This window comes from Erythrolamprus reginae, chromosome 1 (assembly GCF_031021105.1).
Source record: "Erythrolamprus reginae isolate rEryReg1 chromosome 1, rEryReg1.hap1, whole genome shotgun sequence".
In the NCBI taxonomy this organism is placed as follows: Eukaryota; Metazoa; Chordata; class Lepidosauria; order Squamata; family Dipsadidae; genus Erythrolamprus; species Erythrolamprus reginae.
This window is the reverse complement of record NC_091950.1, coordinates 180100664-180126732: the sequence shown is the minus strand read 5'-3', so window position 1 is coordinate 180126732 and position 26069 is coordinate 180100664. Positions and strand designations below refer to the sequence as shown.

Sequence of the window (26069 nt, the reverse complement as noted above, 5' to 3'; positions counted from 1 at the left end):
TAAAGCTTGTATGCGGATGGAAGCATGGAGCGCTCCAAAATCTCCTGGTAGATGACCTGTGTTGGCAGGCCGAAACATGGACTCCAGGAAGGACGTCTTCGTGACGTCAAAGCTCCACCCATGGAATTCCCTATTGGGATTCCCCACCTCTGTTTGAGCCTCTCGACCGGCCCGACAGCTCCGCGGCTCTTTTGCAAAGCTGACAGTCGGGCGGCGGGGCTTCTCAGCGTCCTCCTGAACCCGAACACCGAACCCAAACTTTTGCCAAACTTCCGGGTTCGGCATTCAGGAGGACGCCGAGAAGCCCCCCGGCTGTTTCAAAAGGCGACGGCCGGGCGGCGGGGCTTCTCGGCGGCCTCCCGAATGTCGAACCCAAAAGTTTGGGAAAAGTTCGGGTTTGGCGTTCGAGTTCAGGAGGACGCCAAGAAGCCCCCCGGCTGTTTCAAAAGGCGACAGCTAGGCGGAGGGGCTTCTCGGCGGCTACCCGAACCCAAACTTTTGCTGAACTTCCTGGTTCAGCGTTCGGGCGGCAGGTTCATAAGACGGAAAAAGTTTGGAAAAAGAGGCAAAAAATTGCCGAAACCCGGGTTCGTATCTCGGAAAGATCGTATGACGAGGGGTTCGTATCACGAGGTACCACTGTAGTTTATCGTGAACCACTGAGTCGAAGGCTTTACAGAAGTCTATGTAAATTGCATCTATTGTTTTTCCCTGATCAAGTTTTGAGGTCCATATGTTTTTGCAGTGCAGTAGTTGTAGATTGCAGGAAAACTTTTACCTGAAACCGAAATGCTTGTTTGAAAGTAGGTTGTTAATTTCCAGGTAGAGGGTAATGGATTGGTTTATGATTGGTTCCATGATTTTGCATATGATGCAGCATAGAGAAATTGGTCTGTAGTTTTCTACTAGACTGGGATCTCCCTTTTTGAAGATGGGGATGACGTTGTTAGTGACCGTAGGTTTGGTAGGGATCTGGTCCTGTAGGATTTTTCAAAGATTATGCTTAGTGGTTCAGCTATGGAGAGATATGTGTATGCACATAGTCCATCAGGTCCAATTGATAGATGAGGTTTTAGGCCATGAAATGCTTTTTCAATGTTATCTTCTATGAAATATATTTGTTGTATTAGGGATTTTAGCTAAACAAACAAAGTTGATAGCTTTGTTTTGTTTTGTAGCAGCAGGGTAGTTGAAACAAGCTGGAGCAGGTTGGGACACGTTGCTAGCAAAGCACATATAGGCAGGTACTCCAATGATCTTTGTTCCCTTCTAAGCTGCCTCCTCGGAAACTTTAAATTAAGTTTAAAGTAATTATTGGCTGGGCTTTGCTGGGTTCTCACTCCAGGCTATGATGGGATGTAGGCACATGCTAGGGGGAAGGGAATCCCTTGCTGGGGCCGTACTCAGCTGGGCATCGGAAACTCTCACTCTGTGCTCCAGGGAGCAAAAGATTCTTTCGCTGGGGCAGTCAGCTTTTAGTCACTCATCTACGAGTCTACAGAGAAGGGTGGCATACAAATCTAATAAATAAATAAATAAATCTGGGGGATCACTCACCAGTACCAAGAGGTTCTATTGTGGGGTCTTTTCGGTTAGCTCATGGGGACTGCAGTAGTTGTACTTACTATGTAGAGTGTAGTGCTCTGGTCTGTCTCCTTCATTGCAGAGTATCTGGTGCTTGGGGGGATGACAGCAGGGTAGTTTTGAGCTTTGCTGAGCCTCATGGGGCTTTTTGGTGCAGTTCTTTCGAGGGAGGAGTCGGTAGGTGCCTCTTTCTCTCTCTCTTATTCTCTGCTCAGAATCTTTTGATTTTCTCACCCACAGCTGGCCTTGGCTTTAATTTGCAGCCACCTGAGCATTCCTCTGGTTATCCCTGGCTCTGTGTGGTTGGGTGTTTTCTTCTCTTTTTTAGGTTCGGCTGGTCCCAGCCTTTAGATGTTGATATATTTAATATTTAGAACTAATTTGTGTCTGTCATTTTATTTTGATAGCTTCTACTCTATTTCTAACACTAGGGGGGTTTTTTTTGGGGGGGGGGGCTGGTCCCTACTCTTTGTCTACAGTGATGGGATTAGGTGTCTCCATCCGTCTCCATCTTCTCCTCTTAAAATATATTTGTATGCAAAAGAAATCCTGGAGCAGTGATGCACACTGCATTTTCCCCAAAATCAAAGGTAGGTGCCTCTTTCTCTCTCTCTTATTCTCTGCTCAGAATCTTTTGATTTTCTCACCCACAGCTGGCCTTGGCTTTAATTTGCAGCCACCTGAGCATTCCTCTGGTTATCCCTGGCTCTGTGTGGTTGGGTGTTTTCTTCTCTTTTTTAGGTTCGGCTGGTCCCAGCCTTTAGATGTTGATATATTTAATATTTAGAACTAATTTGTGTCTGTCATTTTATTTTGATAGCTTCTACTCTATTTCTAACACTAGGGGGGTTTTTTTTGGGGGGGGGGGCTGGTCCCTACTCTTTGTCTACAGTGATGGGATTAGGTGTCTCCATCCGTCTCCATCTTCTCCTCTTAAAATATATTTGTATGCAAAAGAAATCCTGGAGCAGTGATGCACACTGCATTTTCCCCAAAATCAAAGGTAGGTGCCTCTTTCTCTCTCTCTTATTCTCTGCTCAGAATCTTTTGATTTTCTCACCCACAGCTGGCCTTGGCTTTAATTTGCAGCCACCTGAGCATTCCTCTGGTTATCCCTGGCTCTGTGTGGTTGGGTGTTTTCTTCTCTTTTTTAGGTTCGGCTGGTCCCAGCCTTTAGATGTTGATATATTTAATATTTAGAACTAATTTGTGTCTGTCATTTTATTTTGATAGCTTCTACTCTATTTCTACTCTATTTCTAACACTAGGGGTTTTTTTTGGGGGGGGGGGGGGCTGGTCCCTACTCTTTGTCTACAGTGATGGGATTAGGTGTCTCCATCCGTCTCCATCTTCTCCTCTTAAAATATATTTGTATGCAAAAGAAATCCTGGAGCAGTGATGCACACTGCATTTTCCCCAAAATCAAAGGTTCATATAAGCACTTAACACAACGTTGGTACATTAGGATAACTAACCAGAATATGACAACAGCTTACATAAATATATGTTACAGAAACAGGAAGTATTTATAGAGAGCATTTATTGTTACTATTAACCAGCAGAATAAACAAAATGCTAGATTGTGATTCTCTTATCATTTACTAGTCTATTTATGAGCTATAGATGGAACTCAAAATTTAGACTTCTTTACTAATACTGTGAAAGCCATAACTAGTAAAATAAATCATAGTATTTAAAATGCATGGAATTATACCCTAATCCAGGGGTCGACAAAGTTGTTCAGAATCTAGGAGCCAGCCAAAAAATTTAGGAGCCAGAATTTTTTTTAAGCAAACTTGGTTTTTTGCCGAGTCTCCACCTGACATCGCTTTCACCCCCTCCCCCCCGGCGCAGGCCTGGCTCCGCCGAGCCGGCTCTGCTGTACTCCCGTCAGGATCCGAGGGGAGACCGTTAGTCAGAAACCGAAACAGAGAAGAAGGAAAGGGAGACCGGGCCGGGGACGCGGGTGAGGGGGGGAGGGGGGAGGAGGGGTTACTGGTCGGAAGTCACCGCGCACGCGGCCGGAGGAGGAATGAACAAAACCTCACGCCGGGAGGGGAGGGGCTTCCGCTTCTCTCCGAAGGCGGGTGAGCGGCCAAGATCGGAGCGTCTGTGTGCGGTGGGGGGGAGTGAAGGGGTTCGAGTAGGAGGCGGAATGGAGGCAAGGGGGGGAGGGAGAGACGCACGCAAGCGCAGGGGACGCTGGGAAAGCAGCTCGCTCCGAGGTTGATGGGCGGAGCTACGGAAGCCAAGATGTACCATTTCTGGGCGTAAACACAAGGCGGGAAAAATATACTGTATACCAGTGATTTTCAACCTTTTTTGAGCCGCGGCACATTTTTTACATTTACAAAATCCTGGGGCACACCACCAACCAAAATGACACAAATCTAATAAATAAATAAATAATAAATAAATACATACATACATACATACATACATACATACATACATAACCCCCTCATATATACAATCCCATGTAACATCCCCTTATAAATACAGTCAATCATCAATCATCCCTCCTGAAATTTATACCACTGTCTCATTTCTGGGTACTTCTCCTGTCTTTCCCCCTTTTCTCTCTCGTGTTTCTCATTTCTCTCTCTTCCTCCCTTTTTCCCTCATTCCTTCTCCCTCTCACTTCTCCTCTTTTTCCATCCCTGTCTCTCTCCCCCCCTTATGTGTGTGTATGTATACACACTCCAACCATTTCCAAAACCAGTTGAGGGCTGGGGTTTTTTTCTCTTTTATCCTTTTCAAAAACAGGTGTGGGCTGGGGGGGTTTTCTTATTATTTGGGTGCTTTTTACCATATGCTTCAAGAATCACCTCTCTCTCTCTTTTGTTTCACTCTCCTCTCATTCTCTGCCTCAATCATTTTCTCATTTCTCCTTTTTTCTCCCCTTTTTGTTCTCATTTCTCTCACTCTCCTTTCCTCTCCCTATCTGTCTTGCTTTCTCTCTCTCTTGCTATCTTTTTCTCTCTCTTGTTCTCTTATTTTCTCTCTCTCTCTTGTTCTTTCTCTCTCTCATGCTTTCTCTCTCTTGTTCTTTCTCTCTCTGTTGCTCTCTCTCTCTTATTTTCTCTCTCTCTCTCTCTTTCCTTTCTCTCATTCCCTCTTTCTCTCTATCCTTTCTATCTCTCACTCTTTCCTTCTCTCCCTCCCTTTCTCTCTCTTTCCATTCCCTCTTTCTCTCTATCCTTTCTATCTCTCACTCTTTCCTTCTCCCCCTCTCTTTCTCTCTCTTTCCTTTCTCTCATTCCCTTTCTCTCTATCCTTTCTATCTCTCACTTTTTCTTTCTCTCCCTCCCTTTCTCTCTCTTTCCTTTCTCTCATTCCATCTTTGTCTCCTGGGGCTGACTGCGCCTGCCCTGCACCCCCCACCGCGGAGGGAAAGCATTTGGCATCGGCACCGCCAACCACCCCCCCCCTCCACAAGCAGCAAAAGCCTCTGCGACTGAGCCGGAAGGCAAACGGCGCACCCCACCGCTTAGGCTTTTGCTGCTCCTGGGGGGGGGAGGATTTTCTCCTCCCCGCCCCCCCGGCAGCCAAACGTCGCTGGTGCAGGAAAGCAGCGTGTTAAAAGGCGCGCTGCTTTCACGGAAAACAAACCCGGCTTTCCTGGCAACGGAGGATGACAAGCAGGATGAAGCGGGGTGGAGCAACGCGAGGCTCAAGCAGGCAGCTTCCGCGCGTTTCTTTCAGCGGAAGAGGAGGAGAGGGAGCGGATCGGGCGGGCGGGGGCTGCGCCTTCTACTGCCGGCGCCTCCCCGCCCCCGCCCCCCCCCCAGGCAGGCAGGGGAATGGGGACTGCGCGCCCATGGAAAAGGGCACGCAGGGGGGGTATTTTGGGGTGCGCGGGTAGCGGCGGCGGCGGGCAATAGCCGGGGGGCGGCTTCTGCAAGTGGGAGCTCCAGGGCTGAAGCCTCAGCCCTGGAGCTCCCACTTGCAGGAGCCACCTCGCGGCACACCTGGCCATGTCTCGCGGCACACCGGTTGAAAAACACTGCTGTATACATACAGTACAGCAGGCAACATTTTCTAGGCGCCAGACAACATTTTCTAGGCGCCACTGGCGACCAGGCGCCTGGGTTTGTCGATCCTTGCCCTAATCATAATATATAGATCTATATAATAAACAAGAATCTGGCTAGAAAAAGCAGGCTCTGGAACATTATTTATTCACAATTATGAGTACATTTTAACACATACTGTTTTAAAACGCTGTGGCTGTGAAACATTGATACAAATGAACAATGAAATCTTACATTAGCAGCTAACTAGACCACATTTCAAAACCAATTGTGTTTATACAAAATGCAAACCCTTATTATGCTTTTGGTTCCTATAATATGTAAACTTCATTTTTTGAAAAGATGTCATTATCCAAATCAAATTCAGGCTAATAATTAATTCCATTTTATTTATTACCCCGTGCAAGACCGTGTTTTTGAAAATAAAGAGGTTAAGAGAAGAATTAGCATTCCCTGGCTACATGCAGTGCCTTTGATCCAAATTGAATCAAAAAAATCAGGAAGTACTTCTCAACCAGCCACTGAAAATGTTGCTGGGATACTGATGAAAATAGTTCACAGGAAGAATGTCTTAATCATGCTTAACACTACCTAATGTGCCACATAAATAAAATCATTCTCAGTATCAGAGAAGTTAGAACTACATTCCTTGTACCGGTATATACAATGGAAATATGTAATGCAATGGAAAAATATATGCAATGGAAACAATGCCGTTTGGCGGGACCCAGGAGAAGAGCCTTCTCTGTGATGGCCCCGACCCTCTGGAACCAACTCCCCCCCCAGAGATCAGAGTTGCCCCCACCCTCCTTGCCTTTCGTAAGCTCCTTAAAACCCACCTCTGTCATCGGGCATGGGGGAACTGAGATATTCTCCTCCCTCTAGGCTTACAAAAAAAAATTATGCATGGTATGTCTGTATGTATGATTGGTTTATTAAATTAGGATTTTTAAATTAACTTAAATATTAGATTTTTTTATATTGTCTTATTATTGTTGTTAGCCGCCCTGAGTCTGCGGAGAGGGGCGGCATACAAATCTAATAAATAAAATAAATAAATAAATATACTCAACTACAGAAATCAATCATCCTTCAAACAACATTATGCTTGCTTTTAAAAAAAAAAAAGAATATGGTGCAAAGACTAGAATTTAAATTGCTTTGATTTGGGTTTTTTCTTTTGCGTAAGCTCAAACTATTGTGGTGTATTTAACTCCACTCAAATAAATGATCGCATACCATCATATATAAACCTAGCATAGCTTTTCTCTCTGTGGTCCTAACAACAAGAAAGTCAATGGCTACTACTGGATTGTTTTAAACTTTCTTTCTCAAAGATAAAAGAATGGTGCCTGCTGTCCAAGAGGGCCCAAAATACTTTGTTAAAAAAATATGCTGCATATGACTTTATTGGGGGGAAATATGATGATCACTAGAGCCAATGGTTAAAAATATATGCAGAAATTCTCCCCCACCCCTTACAAGTCAATGTTGCGTGATATTTTCTGGAAGCTCAATTATCACAGAGAGCCCAAGTTGTCTTCTACCTTTCTATCAACCAAGGGCAAAAGGCAAGCAATTGGCTTTTCCCCTTTTTAATTAAAACGAAATTGTGTTTAGACACCAGGGGGGGAATCAGCTTGACATCTGACTTCTAAAAGGAAAGGAACAGACTGAGATTTTTTTTACCTAGATTTTTCTTCCTCCTTCAATAAGATTCAAGTGATACATAATGAATTATGATAGGTAAAATATTAATTGCAAAACAATGGTCCTAACTTTATAAAGAGGATCACAAATTGTTTTATTATGAGTTGGGGGTTGTTGGGTTCCCCTCCCCCCCCCAACACAGCACTGAACGCTGTCCCTTACATTTCATGGTTCTCTAATGCAGATTTTCTGGGATACTGTTATTGGAGAGAGAAAAAAGAAGAAATGAGCACAAAGGAATAATCAGAACGCATAGGAATAATCAGATTAATGGTAAGTGGTTACAATACTGAATGTCAATATACCTCCCTCCACCCCCTCCATACCTGCAAAAGCCTCAAGAAATATAATAATCTGAGGGCACTTGGAGAAAACTAGTTTTCTTTAAAGTGAACCAATTCCTCCAGATTTAAGTTGGCTTTATATAAATATGTACAAATTTGTATACTGCTTGAGCCAAAAAGAGAGCTGAGGAAATATCTTCCATCATGGTCATAAATTGTTTCAACTTCTTCCCTGGGTATAATTTTTTTTATTTTCTCCACCATAAAATAAAACAATATACAGTGGTACTCTACCTAAGAACGCCTCTACTTAAGAACTTTTCTACATAAGAACCGAGTGTTAAAGATTTTTTTTGCCTCTTCTTAAGAACCATTTTCTACTTAAGAACCCGAGCCCAGAAAAATTTCCCAGAAAATTTGAGAGCGACACGAAGGCCCAGCCAGTTTCCTGCCATTCCACCTAGGTTTCTCTCTCTGGCGCAGTGTATGGGAGGAAGCCCTGCCATGTGTGTATGGGAGGCGCGTGCTCCTCTTTGCTGCCTCAGAGTCCCTCTTTTTTTTTTAACCTTTGAAGTTTTGGATTTTTTTGATTCCCCTCACCTCACCTTCTTTCCTTTGGCAGCAACTATCCTCCTGTTCTTCCTCCTCCTCCTCCCACCCAAATTCCGAGCTTTTATTTCTTTCCTAATGGGTTTGCACGCATTATTTGCTTTTACATTTATTTCTATGGTAATAATTGTTTCTACTTACAAACTTTTCTACTTAAGAACCTGGTCACGGAACGAATTAAGTTTTTAAATAGAGGTACCACTGTATACCGTGTTTCCCCGATAGTAAGACCCCCCCGATTGTAAGACATATGGGGGGTTTCAGGGGGGTCGGCTAATGTAAGCCATACCCCGAAAGTAAGACATATGTCTTACTTTCGGGGAAACACGGTACCTCGACATACGTCCCCCCCGCCATCGTCCCCCCCCGCCGCCGCCTGCAAGCGCTCTGCCAGGCGGCTCTCCCCGCTCCGCGCCTCCTTTCTCTCTGGGTCTGCGGAGGGAGGGAGGGTTCCGGCCTTCCGAAGCGGCGCTGAGCGGAGAGGCGGTCGCCAAGCGCTCCCCTGACGGCGTTTGGCGGCTTCCGAAGCGACGCTGGGCGAAAGAGGGCGGCCAGCAGCGGCGGAAGGCGAGAGGTGCCTCTTCGCGCGCTCGATCTGCCGGAGAGCCGGAGAAGGAGGCACCTCTCGCCTTCTGCTGCTGGCCGCCCTCTTTCGCCCAGCGCCGCTTGAAAGGACCCCCCCCCTTGGCTTCTGCTGGGGGTGGGGAGGTCCGGACGCCCCCTTCTCCGGCTCTCCGGCATATGGAAGAGGCACCTCTCACCTTCCGAAGCGGCGCTGGGCGGGCGGGCAGCGGCGGAAGGTGAGTGGTGCCTCTTCCATATGCCGGAGAGCCGGAGAAGGGGGCGTCCGGACCTCCCCACCCCCAGCAGAAGCCAAGGGGGGGGTCCTTTCAAGCGGCGCTGGGCGAAAGAGGGCGGCCAGCAGCAGAAGGCGAGAGGTGCCTCCTTCTCCGGCTCTCCGGCAGATTGAGCGCGCGAAGAGGCACCTCTCGCCTTCCGCCGCTGCTGGCCGCCCTCTTTCACCCAGCGTCGCTTCGGAAGCCGCCAAACGCCATCAGGGGAGCGCTTGGCGACCGCCTCTCCGCTCGCCAAGCGCCCCCCTGATGGCATTCGGCGGCTTCCGAAGCGACGCTGGGCAAAAGAGGGCGGCCAGCAGCGGCGGAAGGTGAAAGGTGCCTCTTCGCACGCTCGATCTGCAACCGAGCGCGGACGTCGGTCACCTGTCCCGCTCCCCCAAGTTCGCGCCCCGTTCTCGGTTTGGCAGCCCGCGCGACTTCCCCAACAAGGCCGACAAGGGTGCGGCGGAGGCGGCAGCAGCCCTCCACTTCCGTCCCAGCGCGAAGGCACTCCTTGCCTCCCCTGCCCGCCCCCGGGTCACACACTTCGGGGTTGCTGCTGCTGCTGCCGGTGGTCGGTCGGTCGGAGCAGCTTCCTCTCCAACCAGGCGGGTCGGCGGCAGCACTGGCGGCGGCTGCACTTCCTGCACGAACCCAACTTTCCCATTGGCCGCCCGCGAGCCTGCTCGGCCGGCCCCCAGCCAGCTGCTTCGCCGCCGGCTCACGATTCACAGAAGTTTCTCCTTTGTTGCGGAAGTCGCGCGGGCTGCCAAGCCGAGAACGGGGCACGAACTCGGGGGAGCGGGACAGGTGGCCGACGTCCGCGCTCGGTTGCCAGACCCTCGGTTGCCACACAGGTAATGTGACTCTTCCGGCTTGGGACTCTCTTTTTTTTTTTTGCGCTTTTCTTTTCTTTGCAACCGGCCGTGAAGGAGAAAGAAAGAGGTCGGGTTGTGTGAAAGAGGCCGGGGTTGGGGGAAGGGGAGAGGTAAGATGTGATTGGTTTTTTTTTTTTTTTTTGCAACGCCGCTCCGTTGGGGAAAGAGGGAAGGAGGGCCATTGTGCATTGCCAGCAGGAGGCGGTGGCGCCGGTGGCTCGGCTGCAAGTGGCCAGCGAGGCCGACCGGCTCCGAGGCGAGCGGCCGGAGCTGCGCCCTCCTTCGCCCGCCTCCTTTCCAATGTAAGACATACCCCGAAAGTAAGACATAGTGGGGCTTTTGGGGGTAAAAAGAAAGTAAGACACTGCCTTACTTTCGGGGAAACACGGTAGTTATAAACACAACAACAATACTTAAAATCAATCCTATATAAACTTTTCTTTTCTTATTACTCACTCAATGGAAGCTATTCTCTCTCCTCATCTAAAAATTTTTATTAATTTTATACAACATTATCAATTCTTAAAAATCTAAATAAAAATTCTTCCTCTCCATCTTACTATAAAAAGTTACTTCTTCTCTCAGGACACCGCTATTGGGTATTGAATGCTAAAACAACTAGACACAAAGCGAGTTTTTCTCCCCATGCCATCACTCTGCTAAACACCACATTCCAATTGCATTGCCTAATGCCTAAGGATTTCTAACCATGTAGTAGGTCTATAGTACGGTTATTATTCTCATCTTTTCTATTACCTACTCCTGTTGGCATTGTTATGAATATCACTTTGTTGGTTGTATCTTATATGATTTATCATTTTGTTGCTTACAAGTACACTTACAGCTTATGCACCAGAAACGAATTCCTTATGTATCCAATCATACTTGGCCAATAAAGAATACTGTATTCTTCTATTCTATTTGTGACCTTCCAAAGCTGACTGTTCAGTGGCAGTTCATCGATCATTTAATCACTGTATTACAGTGATCCCTCGGTTAGCGCGGGGTTTACGTTCCAAGACCTCCCGCGCTAACCGATTTCCGCGTTATACTGGATGCGGAAGTAAAAACACCATCTGCGCATGCGCGCCCTTTGTTCCATGGCTGCACATGCGCAGAAGGTGGAGCGACGCAAGTTCGTAGGCTGGCAATGCAATGGTGATTTTTCCGGGCTCCTCGCCGCTACCCACAGGGCAGCGCTGGCGGCAATGGCAACCCTCCCTCCTTCCCTCCTTCCCTTCTCTCCCTCCCTCCTTCCCTCCTTCCTTCCTCTCACCGGCTTTCTTGGGGCAGCACTGGCGGCAATGGCAATGGCAACCCTCCCTCCTTCCCTTCTCTCCCTCCCTCCTTCATAAGAGCGTCCCCCTTTCAGCATGTCCAAAATGTCAATTTTCTCTTTAATTGTGAGTATCCTCCTGGTCTTTTTAGCGTCGCCGCCTCCACTCCGTGTGCAACGTTTAGGAGGCATCTTCCAACAAGTCTGAACAAGTTCCAACAGTTGCAAAGCTTTTTTTTGTGTTTGCAACGATTGGTCGAGATTTTGGCCAATCAGCAATCAGTATGACGTCATCGGGCGGGAAAAACCGTGGTGTAGGAAAAAAAACGCGGACTTATTTTTTAATTAATATTTTTTGAAAAACCGCGTTGCAGCGTTTCGCGCTAATCGAGAACGCGCAAATCGAGGGATCACTGTAGATTTAATCACACTGTGGTAAGGACTTTCCTGTTTTATCTTTTGGGGGGGATGAAGTTAACTGTTGTAGTTGGTAAATCCATGGTTAAGCACAAGTAAATTCAGTCAAAGTGAAACCAAATTTACTTAACAATTGTGTTAACAATTGCAACAATTCACTTAACAACTGCAGCACGTTAGGTCATAAAATGAAGCACACGTTACTTAACAAACTGTCTTACTTGGGCTCAATTGTGGTTGTAAGTTGAAAACTACCTGTACTGCAATATCAAAACAGTAAAAAGTAAAGTCTTTTAGTTCTTGTATATAGTAATAGTAAAACAGTTCCTCCTTAACCTACATAAACTCAATTTTACAATGTAGTTAATCCTCAACTTACAAATTACAATTGTTCATTTAGTGACAGTTCAAAGTTACAACAGCACTGAAAAAGTGACTTATGACCATTTTTCACACTTATGACGGTTGCAGCATCCCCAAGGTCACGTGATCACCTTTTGCAACCTTCAGACAAGCAAAAGAAAAGAAAAGAAGCCAGCACAGCTATACTGAATGGCATTAAAATAATATCTTGTAAAAAGAGTTGAATAAGCTATTAACAGTAAGTTATAGAGATCAATCCTAAAACATTGTCTGTAGTCTTTAGCAATGTACCCTCTAATTTTTTTTCGGTGTGGGCGAAAAAGTATAGTGTCTGAGCGACAGTCCCTTTGGGACTGGGCGGCATAGAATAATAAATAAATAAATAAACAAACAAACAAACCAAAAACCCACCCTGTTTTGCCTCAGAGAATTTCAAAATAAAATACTGTACTGTGTGTCTATAACAGTGAGCTCATAATAGGGCAACTCTATCAATATCAAAATGCCACTTAAATAGTTGAGCTAGTTTCAAACTAGATTTTGATTTTCTTTCTCTCTTCCTTACTCCCATTCTTTTTCTTTCTCTTTTCCTTCCTCTCTTTTTTCTATCTGTTTCTCTCTCCTCCTCTCTTCCTCTCTCTCTCCTTCCCTCTCACTCTTTCCCTCTCGGCTTCTGCGCAGGTTTGGAAAACTCTGAGTTGATGGTGATTTTTAAGTGAGCAATTGCTCACTGCTCAGCTTAGAGGGAACTATGGTCTTTAGTACAGTGGTCTGGTTCACATATTTTGCTACCTTTTGTCTGCTGTGCTGTTTTTCACACTCCAGAGTGTGAAAAACGGTACAATGGGCAAACCAGAAGTCCATTTTCCCCAACTTCCAGTTTGCCCGCTTGGCCATTTTTTTCACCATCCCAGGCTTTAGAGGCCTGTGCGTATGAGTGCACACATGTTGAGGGAGGGAATGGGTGTGGGCATCAGCATGCATGCTAGCACACGCACATACACCCTTTTGGCATGCAAACCAAAAAAGGTTTGCCATCACTGGCACATTGTGTTGAGTGTATCTAACATCTGTGACTCAAATCCCAATTTGACTCAGCATTGTTGTGTGAACCAGCCAAACATGACCTACTCAGTAATTTTTGCTAAATGATTGTTAGCCACCTTTCATATAAGCAGCCATATTTTCTTCTAATAAAATGTGCAAACCAATCCAATGTTTTAATCATCACCGCCATCTAAATGTTTTCATTCAAGATTATATATTATCAGTATTGGGGAAGTGAGGCAAAATTTTAACATTTTAAGACATCTGATACTGCTTTATACAATTAAGCATAGTATCCAAAATCAAGTATTTTTAACACAACTGCATTAATTAGCTATTAAATTGCATCTCTGAACACACACAAAAGCTTCTGCTTGCAACAGAAATAACATTTTGCAAAGGACAAAATATTGCAAAGGACTAGAAAAACTATTCTATCAAGAGTTCAATTCTATAGACAAAATATATCGTGAAATAAAAATTCTGAAACTCAGAGGAAGAAATCAATGACTTTGTACTTCTAATAATGATCTCTTCCCCCCTCCTCCTCTCTCTCTCACACATACACAAACACACACAGACACACTTAAAAACAACAGTCAAGTTTACCATAAGCTAAGTACCATTTTTGGGTGTGTTTCTTTTTAACTTTGATTTTAAAAAGCTTGATGTAGTTTCAATTCTGATCAAAGAATAAGGAAATGAGAGTGGAATTCTATATTAATCCTGTTTTAACCATTAGTTGTGGTGACACATATGCAAGCTTATGAGCTATACACAATTATTCATTAAGCATTTCTTATCTGGTTATTGATTACTGTTGATACCAAAACACTGCACTAATAAACAGATGTTGCCCCCAAACAATGAGCTTCTATGCAGGTAGTATGAAGATTATGTATAGAATGCTTCTGGTAATAAATTGTCAGTTTTAAATAATAAAGAATATGAATCTATAATAATCCGCAAATGCTCAAATATTGTTTAACTGTATCACCAGCAACCCCAGCTGTCACAATTATTGCTGCAGGATGCTGAGAATCACAGCAGTACTAAATGGCTACTTCCATCTTTCCTTTGACGTCTACATCCCATTTTAAAATACTATAGCTTTATCTGCTAGGTATTGCTAGATATTGTAAGCGTCCCATACTAACTTAATCCATGTGGTCAAATGCAAAGCATCCAGAGATCTAGGATTTCATTTATAGGGTTAGCTCTTACCACATGGTCAAAGCACTAGCATAAGCACAACAGTGAAATGGTAAGCAATTCTCTGGTTTCACTGCACCCTAAAATAGAAAGTGTGAAAGCATTAAATTGCTTACTCTACCCTGGATGAAGATATACCAGGGAGCTGTTATCCACAATGACTCCAGCAAGTATTATTTTTATAATTAAAAGGTTATATATCAATATGTAACAAAACATCAATATAGCAATATAGCAAACCAATTTATTATTATATGTCATATTGAGTTGCACATTAAAGAACTGCAAGATAGGCTATAAATTGGTGTATGCTTATCCTTGAAAATAAGCCTGCCAAAATCTGTTGGGACTTACCTCCAACTAAATAAAGCAAGCTATAGAATTGTTTTATCTCAAACTCATTCACCCTTTTTAAAATAGAATACCAATGGAATGGAATGGAGTGGAACAGAACGGAACGGAACAGAACAGAACAGGGATTCTTTATTGGCCAAGCTAAAGTCTATTAGCAATAACTGCTGATTTTACTCAGCAATAACATTAATCCAAAACACTAAGTATCTTACGGCTAAGCCATTATGAGAGAAACCAACCATATAAATAAAATTATTAAAAGTTAGAACAATTAATCAGTGGAACAACTTTCCTCAAGAAATTGTGAATGCTCCAATACTGGAAGTTTTAAATAAGATGTTGGATAACCATTTGTCTGAAGTGGTGTAGGATTTCCTGCCTAAGCCGGGGGTTGGACTAGAAGACCTCCAAGGTCCCTTCCAACTCTTTTTGTTGTTGTTGTTGTTGTTGTTGTTGTTCTTATTATTATTATACCTGCTCCCTTATATATAAATTTGGGAAGCCTCTTCATGAAATCACACAGAGGCAAAAATTAGAAACTGGGGAACAAAGGCTGAGACTCCATCACCAATGCCAAATAAATATATACTCTTTGCACAAATAAATTAGATGTTCCAAAAATAAAAGAACTGAGCATCAGGAATGCAGAAGAAATACAAATACAAGTTTCATCATTCAAGAATACACATCATTCAAGAATATAATAAGAATGGACAACTGATAGGGTTTTATAGCTGTTCCCAAATACAATATCCAACTGCATCACCATACTAGTTTTGGAGCAAAAAAAATTAAAGAAAATATTTTTTTTTTGTTTTTAATTAGTGAGGCAAGGAAGAGGACCTCAATCAGGAGACTGTCATACATTTATGGGTGATACAGCTCTAAAATTGTCATACACCTAATAGGATAAAGCATAGGATGCGCCTGCAAAAAATCATTCTACCATCACACAAGCTCTATCCCTTTCATATATGCATACAATGTTATAATACATACACAAAAAGGGTAAACTTCACACAATGTCAGGACAATATTCTTGTGATTTGTCCTCCTTGACCATTTCCCACAGATGTTTCTGGATGTGTCACACATATTAGTCAATACACTGAAGGTCTCTTAACCTATTAAAAGACATAACAATGCATCTGATGAAGTTAATCATAATTATTGTACTACTTTGTTTATTTTACTGAATTATACTGACTGTATTTCCTGATGTTTATAAGCACTCCAATAATATATCTCTCTCCCTCCCTCCCTCCCTCTCACATATGATACTGAATAGAAAGGCCAGCTAGGAAAAATCACATCAGATGCATGTACAATTAGCACAGGTGCCCCCCAAGGCTGTGTACTCTCACCACTTCTCTTCTCTCTATACACTAATGACTGCATCTCAAACGATCCATCTGTTAAACTACTGAAGTTTGCAGAAGATCGGACTCATTCGAGACAATGATGAATCTGCATACAGACGGGAAGTTGAACAACTATCCTTGTGGTGTGACCAGAACAATCTAGAACTGAACACACTCAAAACCGTAAAAATGGTGGTAGACTTTAGGAGAAACCCTTCCACCTCTCACAATACTAGACAACACAGTATCAACAGTAGAGACCTTCAAATTTCGAGGTTCTATCATATCTCAAGACCTAAAATGGTCACCTAACATCAAAAACATCATCAAAAAAGCACAACAAAGAATGTTCTTTCTGCGCCAGCTCAGGAAGCTCAAACTGCCCAAGGAGCTGCTGATACAGAGGAATCATTGAGTCTGTCATCTGCACCTCTATAACTGTCTGGTTTGGTGCTGCAACCCAACAGGACTGACACAGACTTCAGAGGACAATCAGAACTGCAGAAAAAGCAATTGCTGCCAACCTGCCTTCCATTGAGGACCTGTATACTGCACGAGTCAAAAAGAGGGTGGGGAAAATATTTACTGACCCCTCACATCCTGGACACAAACTGTTTCAACTCCTACCCTCAAAACGTCGCTACAGAGCACTGCACACCAAGACAACTAGACACAAGAACAGATTTTTTCCGAACGCCATCACTCTACTAAACAAATAATTCCCTCAACACTGTCAGACTTTCTACTAAATCTGCACTTTTATTCTACTAGTTTTTCTCATCATTCCTATCACCCATTTCCTCCCATGTTGACTGTATGACTGTAACTTGTTGCTTATATCCCAAGATTTTTATTAATATTGCTTCTTCATTGCTTATTTGACCCCTATGACAATCATTAAGTGTCGTACCACATGATTCTTGACAAGTGTATATTTTATTTTATGTACGCTGAGATCATATGCACCAAGACAAATTCCTTGTGTCCAATCACACTTGGCCAATAAAATTCTATTCTATTCTAAAACTTAAAGAAAATATATAAATACTATAGAAAAGTATGGATTCTCCTGAAACAAAAAAAATTGGTAATTGGGGTAAAACATTGGCATGGGGTAATTGAGAGATCCCCAGGCTATTATGGTTTATGAATGGTATGACTGAGTTGTATGGTTTTCAATGATATGGGTTTTAGATGTTTTTAAGTATTGGATTTGTACATTGTTTATTACTGTTGTGAGCTGCTCTGAGTCTTCAGAGAGGGGTGGCATACAAATCTAATAAATTATTATTATTATTATTATTATTATTATTATTATTATTATCATCATCATCATCATCATCATAATCATCATTATTATTATTGGTAACATACATTAAATCCACAGAAAGACAAATATCCTAATTTTACTTGCACTGATCATTTATAACAAATGACTCATACAATCACACTACAAAACCACAGATCCTAATTATCAATACTCAGTTTTGTTGCATTACTGCGGAATATTTACTTCGTTGGGTTTCTCAACCCTCCCAAGAAGAACTGCATTAAGATTGACAGAAGACAATGAACAGTGTAATATTTCACACTCCAAATCTTAACAAATAACGATCTCATATTATTCTGCCAGTACCCTAAGGAACAGGGTGTGTGACAAAAAAAAACCTCAACAGGCCAAGGGGAAGGTTTAAAGAGAGAAAAGACACAAGGAGGCAGCTGCTAAGTAATTAATATGTCTGCTGTAACTTTAAACTTTAAGACACCATTCTATAACAGTATATGGGTAGATTTAGTTCTAAACATTTGAAAATATTTAGTGTTATGAAATGCTGTCATGGACATGCCTTTTCTTTAATTCTGGATAATCAGAACATAAATCATTCATTACGAATCAAACATTGAAATAAACAGTGATACAGCAGCCATGTTTGTTAGTGCTAACTTTGAGTGCATAAATATTTGGTCACTCGTTACCCTGAACACATGGAAAGTGAATATTCTTCCACTCTCCTGATTCACATGTCTTCAAAAAGACTGCAAGTATGATTTTGAAGTTCTTTGTAGGAATAACTTTTTGGTTAGCCTTTGAGTCACTGTTGATTTCCTGTTGACTACTTGGACAAGTCCCTGCAGTTTTCTTGGCAATGTTTCTTGGAAGTGATTTGGTATTGCTTCCTTCCTAGGACAGAGCCTGGGTAACTGGCCCAAGATTACCCAGTTGGCTTTATGCCTTAGGTAGTACTAGAAATCACAGGCTCCCATTTTCTACCTTGGTGCCTTAACCACCACAGTTCATGAAACTAGCTCTCATTAAAATAACTAGCCCTTCAAATACTTTTAATTCCTATAAAGTAAGATATTTAAAAGTTGCCCTTCAGGAATTGATCACCTGATTCTATTTTCAAAGAGCAGCATATCTGTATATTATCAAAGCCTCAGGGTTGAGGTCTCAACCATGGATTCTCCAGCTTTCTGGTATAACCACAAAGGAGGCCTACTCCCTACCTCTGTCTCTATACACACATAAGTGTTACTGCTTTCTCACCACAACAGGAACCACTGAGAATTCAGCACTTGGCATTTCTGTCTTTAGGTAATTACAGATGAGTTGTCAATTCCACAACTTTGCCTCCTCTAGGATATCCCACTGAAACTGGCCCAGGAAGCTAGCTGATTTGCCATGGCAATATAATTCCTTTGCATTACTGACCTCAGTTATTATTACCATGGTGATGGAAAATAAAGCAACTCTTCTGTTATAATTCCATCTGGGAAGCAAAAATCAGTTTTCCAGGAAGGACAAGTCTTGGATCCTATATAGCAGGGGTCAGGAACCTTTTTGGCTAAGAGAGCCGTAAACGCCACATATTTTGAAATATAATTCCGCGAGAGCCGTACGTATCTCCCTTTCTCTCTTTCTTTCTCTCTCTCTTTCTCTCCCCCTCTCTTTGTCTCTTTCTATCTCTTTCTCTCCCTCCCTCTATCTTTCTCTTTTTATCTCTCTCTTTCTCTTTCTCTCTCTCTCTTTCTCCCCCTTCTCTCTGAAGTGGGGAGGGCCGGGTTGGCACCAAGGGAGCTCGAGACGGGGTGCAAAAGCAAACTACTCTGCTGGCCCAGGCCCACATCGGAAGGAAGGAAGGAAGGAATGGTAAAAGGGGCGATCAAGAGAGGAATGGGTGAATGAATGGACGGAGGGTGGGAAGGAAGGAAGGAAAGAGGGAAGGGACAGAAACAGAGGAAGGGTGCAAAGAAAGCAAGGAAAGGTGTGAAAGGGGAGAGTAAGAGAAGAAGGAGTGAAAGAAGGGAATGAGGGAGGAAACAAGGGAGGAAGGAGAAGGAAAGCAAGAAATGGAGGGAGGGAGGGAAGGAAAGAAAGAAAGAAAGAAAGAAAGAAAGAAAGAAAGAAAGAAAGAAAGAAAGAAAGAAAGAAAGAAAGAAAGAAAGAAAGAAAGAAAGAAAGAAAGAAAGGGGGAAGGGACAGGAACAGAGGAAGGAAGCAAGGAAACTTATGAAAGGGGAGAGTAAGAGAGGAAGGACTGAAGGAAGGGAGGGAGGGAAGAAGGTAGGAAGGAGAAAGAAAAGAAGAAATAGAGGAAGGGAAGGTAAAAGAGAGAAAGAAAAAGAGCAAGAAAGAAAGCAAGAAAGAGAGAAAGAAAGAATGAAAGAGAAATAAAAATAGAGAGGGGGAATGAAAGAAATGGAAGGAGGGAAGGAAGGAGAGAAAGAAAGAGAAAGAAAGAAAGCAAGAGAAAGAAAAAAGAATGAAAGAGCAAGAGAGCAAGAGAGAAAGAGAAAGAGAGAAAGAAAGAAAGAAAGAAAGAAAGAAAGAAAGAAAGAAAGAAAGAAAGAAAGGCAACTTCAAAGAAAGGCTCACTGAGCATCTCTCACTCTCTCTCTCTTTCTATCCCTCTTTCTTTCTCTCTCTTCCTTTCTATCTCTCCTCTTCCTTTCTCTCTCCTCTCTCTCCCCCTCTCTTTCTACCCTCCTTTCTCTTCCTTCCTTCTCTCCCTCCCTCCCCTCCCTCCCTCCTTCCTTCCTCTCCATTTCTCTTTCCCTCCCTCTCTTTCCCTTTTCTTTCTTTTGGTCCACTTCTCTCTCTCTCCGCTTCTCCACTTGCCTCCCCCTCGCGCCTCGCCCTTCCCACCCGGCCACCCGCGCGCGCTTACCAGCAGCAGGAATTCAAGTAAGCCCAAAAGAAGCCATTGGCTCCGGGCGGCGTTCATGGCCCCCCCGAACCCCCAGCCCAGCTGGAGCTCCCTCTCACCGCCGCCATCTCCCTGCGACTGCCTGCGGCCGCTGCAGCCCCCCCCTCCCACCGGGCCACAAAGGACATTTGCCGCCGACGCCAGTGAAGCTTCAGCTGGGCGGGGCGCTGCTGGTACTTCCCTCCTGGGGCTCCCGCTCGCAGCTGTCCCCCGGCTTCTGCTCGATGCCGCGGTTTTCGGCGCTGTCCTGCTGTGCCCCAAAGACGGAAGGCGGGAAAAAGGCGAGAAGAATGGAGCTCTCCTTCTTCCTGCCTTCCGTCTTTGGGGCCCAGCAGGACAGCGCCGAAAACCGTGGCATCGAGCAGGAGCCAGGGGACAGCTGCGAGCGGGAGCTCAGTGCTAGGAGCCCTGTCTGCGAGCCAGATACGGCCATCAAAAGAGCCATATCTGGCTCGCGAGCCATAGGTTCCCGACCCCTGCTATATAGGCATGAATCTCCTAATCCTGTGATGGGGAACGGATGGCACGTGTGGTGGCACGCAGAGCCTCTCTGCGGGCACATATGCCATCACCAGCTGCTCTTCTGGTTTCCAGCATGAACATGCACATCAGCCAATTGCTCTTCATGGGCACCGGAAAACAGCCCAACGGCCAAAAAATGGACTGAAAATGGCCTGGGACAAGGCCTGAAAATGGTCTGAAAAACTATGCATGCACTGGCCAGTTGGTCTTTGGGTATCCGGCTCTCCGGCACCCACGTTCCGATTTGGGCACTCAGTGCCAAAAAGGTTTGCCGTCACTGTCCTAATCCATCATACCCACTGTCCATATTAGCTGGGGCACACAAGATACAACATATCAACGTGATGGTAAATTGGGTAAAGTTGTTCCAGATCAATGTAGTGACCTCCACAATAACAACCTTTATAAGTAGACATGTTTTCTTGATGGGTGGATTCCACACCTGTGGAATTATACATACTAGTGGAAACTTTTTATATCTAAGAAATACTGGCTTTCTTTTTTTTTTTTTTTTTTAAATGATTTTCAGCATGGAACCAGGAGAAGAGTGATAAAGGCAGAAATAACCTATAATGTCAGTGGATTTTCATCTACACGTCTTCAATTTTTAAATAACTTTTTATATTCTGATTTTAATCTGATTCCAGGAAATAAAAATTCAAATAAAATTCGGAAAATAATTAAAGAATGAGGGCATTCTTATTATTTAGAGTTTAATTTTATTATTAAAATTAAGTCTTATAAAAAATAAACTAAGAACCTGAAATGACTTAATGACTTAATGAACTCAATCTGTATAGTCTGGAGGACAGAAGGAAAAGGGGGGACATGATCGAAACATTTAAATATATTAAAGGGTTAAATAAGGTTCAGGAGGGAAGTGTTTTTAATAGGAAAGTGAACACAAGAACAAGGGGACACAATCTGAAGTTAGTTGGGGGAAAGATCAAAAGCAACATGAGAAAATATTATTTTACTGAAAGAGTAGTAGATCCTTGGAACAAACTTCCAGCAGACGTGGTAGATAAATCCACAGTAACTGAATTTAAACATGCCTGGGATAAACATACTGTATATCCATCCTAAGATAAAATACAGAAAATAGTATAAGGGCAGACTAGATGGACCATGAGGTCTTTTTCTGCCGTCAGACTTCTATGTTTCTATGTTTCTATGTTTCTAAATGAGTTCCCAAAATCTAGGACTGCAACGTGTACATAAAACTTATAATTTTTCAGGTATCAAACAGGCAAATGTTCGGCACTTGGCATTTCTGTCTTTAGGTAATTACAGGTGAGTCGTCAATCCCACAACTTTGCCTCCTCTAGGACAGTGATTTTCAACCTTTTTTGAGCCGCGGCATTTTTTTACATTTACAAAATCCTGGGGCACACCAACTAAAATGACACAAAATGACACCCTAAGGCACTCTTCTCTCTTTTTCCATCCCTGTCTCCTCCCCCCCTCTGTGTGTGTGTGTGTGTGTGAACTATTTCCAAAAACAGGTGAAGGCTGGGGGGGAGGGTTCTCTCTTATTCTTTGGGTAATTTTTATCATATGCTTTAAATCAAGAGTCACCTCTCTCTCTCTCTCTTTTGTTTCTCTCTCTTTCCTCTCATTCTCTGTCTCAATCATGTTCTCATTTCTCTTTTTTCCTCCCCTTTTCCTCTCATTTCTTTCTCTCTCTCTCCCTTCCTCTCCTTCTCTCTCTCTCTTGCTTTCTTTCCCTTGCTTTCTTTTCTCTCTTTCACTCTTGTTTTCTTTCTCTCTCACTCTTGCTTTCTCTCTTTCTTTTCTTTTTCTCTCTTGCTTTCTCTCTCTCTCTCTCTCTCACTCTCTCTCCTGAGCTTCCTTCTTCGCGGCACACCTGACCATGTCTTGCGGCACACTAGTGTGCCACGGCACACTGGTTGAAAAACACTGCTCTAGGATATCCTACTGGAGCTTTACCTTAGTATATTAAAAAAAAGTGTCAAACCTTAAAACAAAATGGGATAGAAAAAAGGGAGCTATCTTTGATCCTTCTTGTAATTTATCAAACATTTGTCTTTCCTGTTATGAAAACATTCTGGGTTAGGCTGCTTGCCTAGGAACTCCCTTGAATTACCTAATACCAAAGTAGTAAGTGTTCATTAACGTATCATCTACACATTCATTGTAAGAGTTAACCCAAGATATTTTACTTCCTTGTTCAGCAGCCAAATCTTCAACAGTTGTTCACCTAAGAAATATGTAAGTAGTCTTATCTTAAATTGAAAGATCCTCCAATCATGCTAAAAAGCAATAAAAATAGTTTGTCAGAGACCTATCCGAGGTAAAAAAATTATTTCAAAGACTTATTGAAAGTTTACTTCTATATTTTTGGCAAAGGTATAGAAGTAATTTGCCATCGGGTTTTTTCATGATCCTTTTTAACTTAGATCTTTTGAATTAAAAATTCCAAATTCTTGCAAACAGAAATCACAAATATATATCAGCTTTTTTCATTCCTCTTGGGAAGGAAAATTTTGCTTCCTCTTTTTTTTAAAGACTGGCTTCAGAATTCTTTCCTAATATATTTTCTTTTAAGTACACTGAGAGCATATGCACCAAAGACAAATTCCTTGTGTATCCAATCACACTTGGCCAATAAAGAAATCTATTCTAATTGAAATTAGATTGTAGTCATAACTCTGACACTTACCTGTTCCCCACTAACCTGACTCAGCTTGGACTGAATGGTCTATTCTCAGCTGCTTCTTATACTTGGCCATTTCTCTCTACCTCAAACATCTGCTGTACTGAACTGACCATTTCCCTCTGACAAACTGGGGGGGCTGCCATCTGTTCATTTACTTCTAATGACCCTAACCAAGTGTCCTCTACAGTAGTAAGTCAACAATGGTAACAGAACCACTGTGTAATTTAGCATATCCAAACTGGCAACCAGAAAAAAAGCACTCAGATATTGCAATTGAGGAGAGAAAAAGACTAAAAGCCTCAAAGCCTTTTTTTTAAAAAGCAGGAATTAACCTTTTTGTAATTTTTTATCAAATGAACTATTTTTGTCCCCTCAAATGAAAGGTGTGACCTCACCCTCATGGCAGCAGATGATAAGCCCAAACCCAATATTATGTATTAACCCTGGTTAGGTGGGGCAATTGAGCCTTTTGAGTCCTGTTCTTGCATCACAAGTCCCCAGGCTTTAATCCTTGGAAGTAAAATAAAAATGAAAACAGCCACCAAAAGTAAACTCAGAATGCAACTACCATCATTAGAGCCTTGCAGTAGAAAGCACAGTATATGGATGTCTTGAGGGGGTTTGGAGGGGGCTTTGTTGTTGTTGTTGTTGTTGTTGTTACTACAAATAAAACCTTATACATTTCTTTGCCAGAGGAACAGCAGCTCAGCTGTTGGGCGGCATATAAAATTTCACAAATAAATAAAATTTCACAGAGAAATAAAATTTCACAGATAAATAATATTTCACAAGTAAATAAAATTTCACAAATAAATAATTTTTTGGCCTGCAAATGAGGTCCCTGCCATGAGACAAAAAAGTGAAAGCAGGACACTTCTGCAGAGGATCTGTTGCGCTTCCTCAACAGTTACACAAGCTCCGACCCTTCGCAACAGGTTTCAAACTCCGGCGGTGGGGAGACCATCTGTGTCCCCCACCCTCCTTCTCTCTCTCTCTCCCACCGGGTCCCGACCCCAGCCACCCAACCCTGCAAGCAGGAGCGCGCCAAGAAATTTGGGGAAAGCCAGAAAGGACGCAGCCAAACTGACCCTCGCGATGCCTCCTCCGGGACCCTCGTTCCTCCGAGCTGGACGCCGGCAACACTGCACCGCCTGTTCCCGCCCGAGAAGGGAAAGAGAGAGAGAGAAGGCGGGGGAGGGAGGAGCCACCATCTCTCCCCAGCCACCGGCACCTTTCCCTTCAGGCTGCAGCCGCCCACGGGCTCGGCGAAGGTGCCGGGTAGTGTGGTGGCTCCTCCTCCTCCTCCTCGGACAAGCAAGCAGGGAAAAAAAGGGGTTGAAGCGGTCTGGGAGTCCTCTCATCCCCGCCGAAAATGAACAGGCTTGCCCGGCCAAGGCGGGGAATCTCAGATGGAAACTACCGCGCTCTGTAGGCCCCGCTGCGGCCGCCGCCGCTGCAACGCGAGGACCATTCCGGGAAGTCGGCCTACGCTAAACGCAAAAGCTCTGTTGCATTGCGCGCCTTAAAAGGCCTCCCCCGGACTGCAGGTGGAGCCCAGTTCGGAGCGACTTGGCTCCCTTACCTTGCTTGCTTCTTGCCCGCCCGGGCAGCTTCTAGCTAGCCTTGGTGCTGCTGCATTATTATTATTATTTATTTATTTATTTTATTTTTTTAGGAAACCGGGCCTCACGGCGCGAGCCCTGCGGCAGCTGGCGGATTTGCAACAGAGGAAAGTTGGGGGCTCTTGGCGGTCTCCTCTTCCCGCCCTCCTCCCCTCAGCCTACTTCCTCCAAGCGCCTCTCCGTTACCCGGCCTGCAAGTTGCAGTAACAGGGCGGGTGGTTGGGGGGGGAGGAAAGCGGGTGGAAGAGAGCGAGCGCTTCCCGCTCCTCCCTTTCCACACACGTGTTAGCCGCAGAGAGAGAGAGGAAGAGAGAGACCAGCGCTGCGAGTCCCTCAGCAGCCCTGCTCGAACCAGAAGCTCCTTTTCTTGAAGGGAAGCCGCTACAATGCTGCGGACATTTGCAGCTCCTAAACAACTCTCCTACAAGAGAAAGTAACTCTAAATATATACAGTAGTAGTATACTAGGAGACTAGTATAGATCTATTTCTAGCTATTTTGCTCTTATCAGCTAGCCATACCCTTACCGGGATTTGAACCCGAGGAGTCTGTAAGGCAGTATGGCTAGCTGATGAGAGCAAAATAGCTTGAAGTATATCTATACTAATCTCCCTGTCTTTTCATTAGCAGCAAAAATGTATTACAGTGATCCCTCGATTATCGCGAGGGTTCCGTTCCAAGACCCCTCGCAATAATCGATTTTTCGCGATGTAGGGTTGCGGAAGTAAAAACACCATCTGCGCATGCGTGCCCTTTTTTCATGGCCGCGCATGCGCAGATGGTAGAGTTTGCGTGGGCGGCGGGGAAGACCCAGGGAAGGTTCCTTCGGCCGCCCAGCAGCTGATCTGCTCGGCAGCGCAGCAGCAGCGAGCAGACGAAGATCGGGGTTTCCCCTTTGCGTGGGCGGCGGGGAAACCCCGATCTTCGTCTGCTCGCTGCTGCTGTGGCCGCCCAGCAGCTGATCTGCTCGGACGAAGATCGGGGTTTCCCCGCCGCCCACGCAAAGGGGAAACCCTGATTCGGCTCCTCGCTGCTGCCGCGCTGCTGAGCAGATCAGCTGCTGGGCGGCCGAA

At 44.1% G+C, this 26069-nt stretch overlaps 1 protein-coding gene across 2 annotated transcripts in view; it reads right to left on the bottom strand.

The window, feature by feature from the left end:
• Positions 1-25202, bottom strand: part of GPD2 (glycerol-3-phosphate dehydrogenase 2) — a 130205-nt gene extending 105003 nt beyond the window's left edge. The window contains exon 1 of one of the 2 annotated variants that reach the window (XM_070731543.1): positions 24958-25202. The gene's annotated coding sequence lies outside the window, so the exon portion shown is untranslated. Of the gene's footprint in view, positions 1-24463; positions 24624-24957 lie in introns of those variants that run through there. The other variant, XM_070731542.1, reaches the window with a different exon arrangement.
• Between the last annotated feature and the right edge of the window lie 867 nt (positions 25203-26069).